The sequence below is a fragment of the Corvus moneduloides genome, chromosome 4 (assembly GCF_009650955.1).
Source record: "Corvus moneduloides isolate bCorMon1 chromosome 4, bCorMon1.pri, whole genome shotgun sequence".
NCBI lineage: Eukaryota > Metazoa > Chordata > Aves > Passeriformes > Corvidae > Corvus > Corvus moneduloides.
This window is the reverse complement of record NC_045479.1, coordinates 74,245,374-74,253,635: the sequence shown is the minus strand read 5'-3', so window position 1 is coordinate 74,253,635 and position 8,262 is coordinate 74,245,374. Positions and strand designations below refer to the sequence as shown.

Sequence of the window (8,262 nt, the reverse complement as noted above, 5' to 3'; positions counted from 1 at the left end):
ACCCTCGGTTGTGCCTGGTCTGGGCCTCCCCGAGCCCCGGCCCTTCCCGGCCCCCGGCTCTGCCCGGTCTGAGCCCCCCCGACCCTCGGTTGTGCCCGGTCTGAGCCTCCCCGACCTTCAGTTGTGCCCGGTCTGAGCCTCCCCGACCACCGTGCGCAGCCCCCCGGGCCCGTCCCGCGGGGCCGATTTTAGGAGCGCTCCAAACACCGTTTAGAAAAGAGACGCCGTTTATTCCCTGCCAGGCGTGAGGAGGAGATTTCCACAAATCAAGCTCAGGAAGGGGTAAAAAAATTACATCTTTTGAATTTACACGAACCCGCCCCGCTGTAACTCATATTCTCCACCTGCCTAATGCACGCTTAATTGTGTGACCTGACCTGAGGCAGCGCTTGAAAGGGAGTTCTTACATTAAGCGAATTCTGTTGTAGAAGCCACCTGATGCCACAGTTACGGTCACAAAAGGTGAGAAAATGACACCGGTTCGTTTTGGAGAAGTTTTCCCCGGGAATGAGGATTCACCTGGGAGCTCCGGGGGCGGTGCCAGGCCTGGGAGCAGCCCCGGGGGTGTTTCCAAGGCAAAGGGCGAAGGGTGCCCCGGGATTGTTTGACGCGGTGATTTTTGTGGGATTTCAGACACGTGAATACAATGCACGAGCTGCTTCCTGCTCATGGACGTCTGGGAAATGGGAAATATCGGGGATAAATCACAGTTTTGTGGCAGATTTCCTGAGGGGCTGGGGAAAAGCCAGGCGCTTTTGGAGGTTATTTATTGCCAGGGTCAGTCCCAGAGCAGAGGAGGAGTGGGACCACTGTAAAGAGAAGGTGTGAGAAGGAAGAATTCCACCCTGGAAGTGCCCAAGGCCAGGTTGGACGGGGCTTGGAGCACCCTGGGATAGTGGAAGGTGTGGCATGAGATGGACATTGAGGCCCCTTCCAGCTAAACCATTCCATGATTCCAGAGTGCCCAGAGGTGTCCAAGTGACCCCGAGTGTCCCCCCAGGCACCCCGACTGTGCGACAGCTCCATGGGGCAGGAGCAGTTTTCCACAGGAATCCCATGGCCAGGCTGCTGAGCTCCCACCATCAGCATCACCCCCGGGGCTGTGGTCATTTATTTTTGGCACTTCTTTGGTCCCCCCGTGCTGTTTGTGCAGTTTCAGCCCTTTAAGGTCCTTGCCCAGCCTGTCCTGCCCCTGATGAACTCCCCTGATCTGGGAGCAGAGGAGCTGCACTTACATAAACACTGCCCTGTCCCATGCACTGCTAATTAATGCTGATTATGATTTATTGCAGGCTTGTAATAAAGCCTGTAACACTTTATTTGCACTTGCCACATTGGAGCTGATTCTTGCCAGATGAGGGACAGGAGGAAAATATAAGAAAAATAACCTGGATAAAAAATACTGGACATTTTTTGCTCAGTAGCTCTTTGTCCCGCAACAAAAATCAGTTTTAACCTTGTCCCAGGGGTCTCCCATGGCTGACTGCGCTGCAGCCACACAAACATTCCCGCCTGGCCGAGCAGGAGAAAACTCACGGTGAATAAAAAGGGCAATAAAAGTGCTTAGAACATCTGAGAAGTATAAAAGTGAGGGCTGAAGGGTTTAAATTAGAATGGAAATACAGCCCTGCACCTGACCAGGGAACTGCCGTGGGCAGGAGGTCACATCCAGGATCCCCATTCCTTTACAGACAATTTCCCAGAGTCACAAGGCAGGACAAGCAAGTGTTGGAATCACAGAGCCAGGGAATCCTGGAATGGTTTGGGTGGGAAGGGAGCTCAGAGCCCCTCCAGTGCCAGCCCTGCCATGGCAGGGACACCTCCCACTGTGCCAGGCTGCTCCAGCCCCAATGTCCAGCCTGGCCTTGGCCACTGCCAGGGATCCAGGGGCAGCCCCAGCTGCTCTGGGCACCCTGGGCCAGGGCCTGCCCACCCTCCCAGCCAGCAATTCCCAATTCCCAATCTCCCATCCAGCCCTGCCCTCTGGCACTGGGAAGCCATTCCCTGGCTCCTGGCCCTCCATGCCTTGGCCCCAGTCCCTCTGCAGCTCTCCTGGAGCCCCTTTAGGCCCTGCAAGGGGCTCTCAGCTCTCCCTGGAGCATTTCCCTCTCCAGGCTTGGCATTCCCAGCTCTCCCAGCCTGGCTCCATAGGCGGTTTCCATGAACTGAGGACCTTCCCAAAGCATTTTTGGTTTCCTGTTGTGCAAACCCCAGAGATCCCAGGACTCCTTTCCTCAGCTCATCCCGGGACGATCCCTGCTGGAGCCCTGCTGGGGTCGGCTCTGCCCAGCCCAGGGGCTGCTGGTGCCGGCCAGGGGAAGCTGCAGAGTGGGATTTCCCCGGAGAGCAGCGTTCAGTGCACTCAGGAGGAGCCGCTGAGGGTCCGGTCCCAGGAACCGGCTGATCGCAGAGCCGGGTTGAGCCTTGGAAGCTCCCGGCTGGGTCTGGACCATATTTGGGCAAGGCTGGCTGTGCAGCTCTGCAAGCGCAGCCCTGGTGCCGCGCTCGGAGCTCCGGGGCTGCGCTGGGGCTGCCGCTCATCTCCGCAGCAACCCCACAAACACAACATTGCCCAACCCTGGCGGCTATAATTAACTCTGCGCCCCAGCCCGCCGCTCCCGCAGGAGCCTCTGCCCCGGCTGCCCGTGCTCCCGCACTGCCAGGCGGGATAATATTCCCCAGAGCAGAGGAGGAACATTCCCTGCAGCCCCAGGAGCGTGCAGGGTGCCGCAGGCCAAGGAATGTGAGCCGGGCTTGCTCCTCGGGGTGTTTGTGCTGCGGGCACTCAGAGCTGTGTGATTTGAACCAGGCCTGGTCACTCGGCCCAGAAGGCAGCCAAACAGAAATGCTGGGGTTTGGAAAAGCTCCCAGAGCAGCGCCTCGTGCTCGGGAGAGGCTGTGGCTGCGGGAGAAGGGAGGAAAGCTCGTCCCCTCCTCCCCGCGGGGCTGCTCAGATTAATGTCACACTGGCGCTGGGAGATCCTGTTCTGATGCCTGGTGGAGGCACCAGATCACGCCTCAATCCTGAGCCAAGAATAGATCCCAGAATTCTTCATCATCCACAGCCTATTTCTGGGCCTGCAGCCTCCCACCCGACGTGTGCCTGGTCCCGCTCCCGCTGGGAATCCTGCTCAGGCTCGGGCTCACTCCCTGCTCCAGAGCCGGGAGCTCAGGCTCTGCAGCCAAAGCGCTCCTTGTGCTGAGGGGCTGCACACACCGAGAGAGCCAGGAAATCCTGGAATGGTTTGGACCGAAGGGGTCCCTAATGCCCGCCCAGTGCCACCCCTGCCACGGGCAGGGACGCCTTCCATGATTCCAGGCTGCTCCCAGCCCCTTCCAGCCCGGCCCTGCCGCACCTGGGCTCAGCCCCTCGTGTCGGTGCTGGAGGAGATTCCAGCAGTTGTTCCCAGTGGGATCCAGCTGCCCTGTGCCCCAACCAGGGCTTGGAACCATGGGCTGGCGTGTCTGTCCCTGTCCCTGTCCCTGTCCCTGTCCCTGTCCCTGCCGGGAGAGGGGAGCTGGCAGCTCCTGGCCCTGCCGCTGCCAAGCCCAGAGCTCAGCTGTATTTTAGCGTGTTCCAGAGGGCTGGAGCAGAGAAGAAGGAAGCTGTTCCAAGGCTGGAACTCTAGAAATCAGCTGGAGGAGTCAGGCTGTACAACCCCGGCCCTGCCGGGGACGGGAATAGGCTCTGGGGGTGGCTGCAAGATTTGGGAATTTGCTTGGAGGGTTCCGTCCTGTCCCCAGAAGCCACAATAAGCCACAAAAAATGCTTTATAAGCCCATTTCCCTCCAACAGATGAAACAGGGAAGTGAAACTCCTGAGGTTGTGCTATTTTTTCCCTCATTAATGGCCACCAAAGTGCTAATTACCATACTGGGTGCCGTATAAATTCTTGGAGTCCTTCCCTTGCAGCCCTCACATGGAAAAGTGTCCATAAATGAGGAATTTTACCCACTTAGTCATGGGAGACACTTTTAGTGGCATTTCTGTGGCAAAACCCCCATGGCCAAAGCCCGGCCTGTGGCAGGGGAGTGACATGGATGAGCCTCAAGCTCCCTTCCAACCCAGACCGTCCCACAATCCCGTGATTCCATGCCCCCTGCAAGCAGGGCAGGATAAAACTGTCCATCTTCTCCCATGGCAAAGGCCACGTTTTCCCGGTAAAGTTTAACCACGTGCAGGAATATTTGCAGGGTCAAGGCCTCGGCGAGAGCAGCGCGGAGCAGCTTAGTGGTAAATCTCATGGCAGGAATTCACTTTGGAATGAAGGATTGGATCGCTTCCTGCTGGGTTCCTGGAGGATGCTGGCACTTGGAAAGCAGTTTATCCACGAGACAAAGACAAATCCGGGCACGGAGACAGCGGATCCAGGAGCCCAGGCTGCCAGCATGACTCAGAGATCCCTGCTCCCAGCCCTGGCTCCCTGCTCCCTCCTTCTCCTCTTTTTCCCTCCCCTCTCCATGCTCATCCCCACTTCCCTGGACACAGTGGACCCTGTCCCCGACCTGTCCCCTGACAGGGCCCATCTCTGGGGTCCCCCCTGTGCAGTGGCACCGGAGTCACCTGAAGGCCGTGGCCACGGAAGGGCTCCCGGTGTCCCCGTGTCCCCCCAGCCCCGAGGTCCTGTCCTCGTGCTCCTCCTGCTCCCCCCGAGGCCGTGACCACCCCCGGGGGCCGCAACTCGCCACCCCGTGGGCCCGAGGGCTGTCGCTGTCCCCTCGCCCCTGTCCCCGGGTCTGGGGCCGCCCCACTGTTCCCCTGCCCCGCCCTGCACCATCCCTCACCCCCTGTCCCCGTGTCCCCATCGCCCCGTCCCCTTCCCAGTGTCCCGGTGTCTCTGTCCCCGTCCCACCATCTCCCTGTCCCCAGTCCCCGCCCCGGTGTCTCCATCTCCGCCCCCGTGTCTCTGTCCCCTTGTCCCCGTTCCCGTCCCTATCTCCCCATGTCCCCGTTCCTGTCCCCCCATTCCCGTCCCCATGTTCGACCCCATCCCATCCCATCCCATCCCATCCTATCCCAATTCCCATCCCCGTCCCTATTCCCCCATCCTCATGTCCCCATCCTCGTCCCCCTGTCCTCGTCTCCATCCCCGCCCCACCATTCCCATTCCCGTCCCTGTCCCCCCGTCCTGTCCCTCCGTTCCCGCCCCGTGTCGCGATCCCCGTCCCACCGTCCTCCTCCCCGTCCCGCGGTGTCCGTGTCCCCATGTCCGTGCCCCCATCCCCGTGCCCATTCCTGCCCCGTCCCCATGTCCTCATGTCCGTGTCCCCGTCCCTGTGTCCCCATCTCCATGTTCCATTCCCGTCCCCGTGTCCGCATCTCCATGTTCCATTCCCGTCCCCGTGTCCCCGTCCCCGTGTCCCCATCTCCATGTCCCATTCCCGTCCCCGTGTCCCCATCTCCACGTTCCATTCCCGTCCCCGTGTCCCCATCTCCATGTTCCATTCCCGTCCCCGTGTCCCCGTCCCCGTGTCCCCATCTCCACGTTCCCATTCCCGTCCCTGTGTCCCCATCTCCATGTCCCATTCCCGTCCCCGCGTCCCCATCTCCACGTTCCATTCCCGTCCCCGTGTCCCCGTCCCCGTGTCCCCATCTCCACGTTCCCATTCCCGTCCCTGTGTCCCCATCTCCATGTCCCATTCCCGTCCCCGCGTCCCCATCTCCACGTTCCATTCCCGTCCCCGTGTCCCCGTCCCCGTGTCCCCATCTCCACGTTCCCATTCCCGTCCCTGTGTCCTCATCTCCATGTCCCATTCCCGTCCCCGCGTCCCCATCTCCACGTTCCATTCCCGTCCCCGTGTCCCCGTCCCCGTGTCCCCATCTCCACGTTCCCATTCCCGTCCCTGTGTCCTCATCTCCATGTCCCATTCCCGTCCCCGTGTCCGCATCTCCACGTTCCATTCCCGTCCCCGTGTCCCCGTCCCCGTGTCCCCATCTCCACGTTCCCATTCCCGTCCCTGTGTCCCCATCTCCATGTCCCATTCCCGTCCCCGTGTCCCCATCTCCACGTTCCATTCCCGTCCCCGTGTCCCCATCCCGGTGGCCCCGCGGCCCCGCCCCTGCGGTGGCCCCGCCCACAGCCGGTGGCCCCGCCCACTCCCCGCCCCGCCCACGCGCCACACCGCCCCGCCCCCGGCCCCGCCCCCGGCCCTCGGCCCCGCCCCTCTTCCCCCCGCCCTGAGGGAGCCGCGGCGCCGCCGCCATTTTGGAGCCGCCACAGCCGCCGCTCCGCCGCCGCTGCCCGCGCAGCCCCGGCCGGCCCAGCCCGCGGGCCCGGCCCGCAGCCCGGCCCGGCAGCGCCCGAGGGCAGCGCGGCACCCGCAGGTGAGACCCGGCTGTCACCGCCGCCCTCGCGGGGCCGGGGTCGGGGCTGGGCCCGGCGCCGCGGGCTGGGCCCCGCCGCCCCCCCGGCTCCGTTCCGGCCTCCCGGAGGCGCCCCCCGCGCTCCGGGGGTTCGGCACCGTTTGGGGGGTTACAAACCACCCCCGCCGAGCCTCTGTCCGGGGCTGGGCCGTGGTCCCGCCGCCTCGTTCCGTGCGGATCTGGGTTAAATCCGGCTGCTCTGCGCGTGACAGTTTCCTTTTGCCGTGTTTTGGTGCGTGCGGGGCGGGCTGGCTGGGCTGGGGCTGCGGGCTCTAGGTGGTCCTGGATCGCACCTGGTCGGCCGGGAGTGGCCGGAGCTGTCGGGAGTGGTGGCGGTGGCAAGGTCAGGGGTCAGGTCACCCTTCCTGGGGCTCAGATCCCCCTCTCAGGGCTCAGAGCGCACTCCCCAGGGTCTTGTCACGTTCCGGGGGTCCCCTGCCCGGGGCTCGCATCACCCCCCTGGGGGTCTGGTCCCTTTCCCGAGGGCCAGGCCCCCCTCTCGAGGTTCTGTGGGGTCAGGTCAGTCCCGGAGGTCAGGTCCTTTCCGGGCGTCAGGTCCCCGTCCTGGGGGTCAGATCACCCTTCCGAGGGTCCCCCTTCCTGAGGGTCTTGTTCCCCTTCTATGGGCCAAGTCCCTCTCGGCTGTCGGGTCCCCTTCCGGAGGGGTCTGGTCCCTTTCCCAAGGGTTAGATCTCCTTCCCGGGGGTCTGGTCACCTTCCCGAGGGTCTGGCCTGTCCTCCGGGGTTCTGGTTCTGTTCCCGGGGGTCAGGTCCCTCCCGGGGGTGAGAGGAGGGGGATCAGTGGTCAGGGTCCCTCTCCCGAGGGTCTGATCCCTTCCCGGGATCAGGTCCCTCCCGGGGGTCACAGGAGGGGGGATCAGCCTCCCACGAGTGTCACCCTCCTGGGGACCTGCCCACCTCAGGGTGCAGAATTTGGCCATAAATATCACCGTGCTGGTTTTATTAATGACCAGAAACCGGGGTAGGAGTGGAGGCCCCGGCTGGAATCACCACAAGATTGATCTGACAGGAAAGCGGCTCCTGGCAGAGGCTGGGAGGGCCCTGCTCAATTTGAGGGCCTTGTTTTGCACCAGCTAAAAAAAAAAAAAACCAAACTAGGAAGTGAAAAAGAGAAACTGAGAGAACTTGGAGGGGCCTGAGAGGTTTTTCCTCGCTTGATCCCCCACTTGGAAATTCATGTTTTAAGAACTTGAAGGTTGTTTTCATCATTTATTTTGTGTCTCCGAAAGGAGAAGGTGTTGATTCCAGCCCTGCCCGGCCCCACAGGTTTGAACCAAGCTCTTAGGAGCAGATTTGGGTTATAAAGCTCTGTTTAAAGCCTGATGAGAGAAGAAACATTTATGTTTTCTCTTATTACTCTGACACTTAAAAGCGAGCATGCTGCCAAAATACTTCAGAGGTAAAAAAAACCCATGGTGGATGGTAGTATAGGGATTTCCATGGCAACCAATGGTGATCTCATGGGAAGCAAAGTTAGATTTTGGGCTATCAGTGGGAGCACATCATGGCCTGGGCTGGCCTGGGTGACATTTGCTCGGGAGAAGGTGATGAGGGCTGGGCAGGAACAAACCGCTCTGAGGCTAAGGCTTGTTCTCTGCGTGTACCCAGCTATTCCTGGTGATTTTTGTACTCTCTTTGGATTAACGCTGAAATGCAGGGATGTGGGACAGCGTCCTGGCTGGCAGTGGTGGCAGATTGGGGGTGCTGCGGCAGGTGCCTGTTGGGCAGGTGGTGCAGGAAAGGCTCCTGCAGAACCTCGCTCTGGGGGGAAGGTTTGTTGTGGGATGCAGGAGCTGTGGAGCATCTCCTGCTCAGCCCTGGTGTTCCAGGAGCTCTGCATGTGCTGTGGGAGGGACAGGGTGGATTTCTGACTTCAC

General features: G+C 61.4%; 1 protein-coding gene across 1 annotated transcript in view; it reads left to right on the top strand.

Moving 5' to 3' along the window:
- Nucleotides 1–6,283: 6,283 nt before the first annotated feature.
- The window catches only part of PPP6R2 (protein phosphatase 6 regulatory subunit 2), a 57,484-nt gene continuing 55,505 nt past the window's right edge, over nucleotides 6,284–8,262 (top strand). Inside the window, exon 1 of the mRNA XM_032105691.1 lies at nucleotides 6,284–6,325. The gene's annotated coding sequence lies outside the window, so the exon portion shown is untranslated. The remainder of the gene's footprint in view (nucleotides 6,326–8,262) is intronic.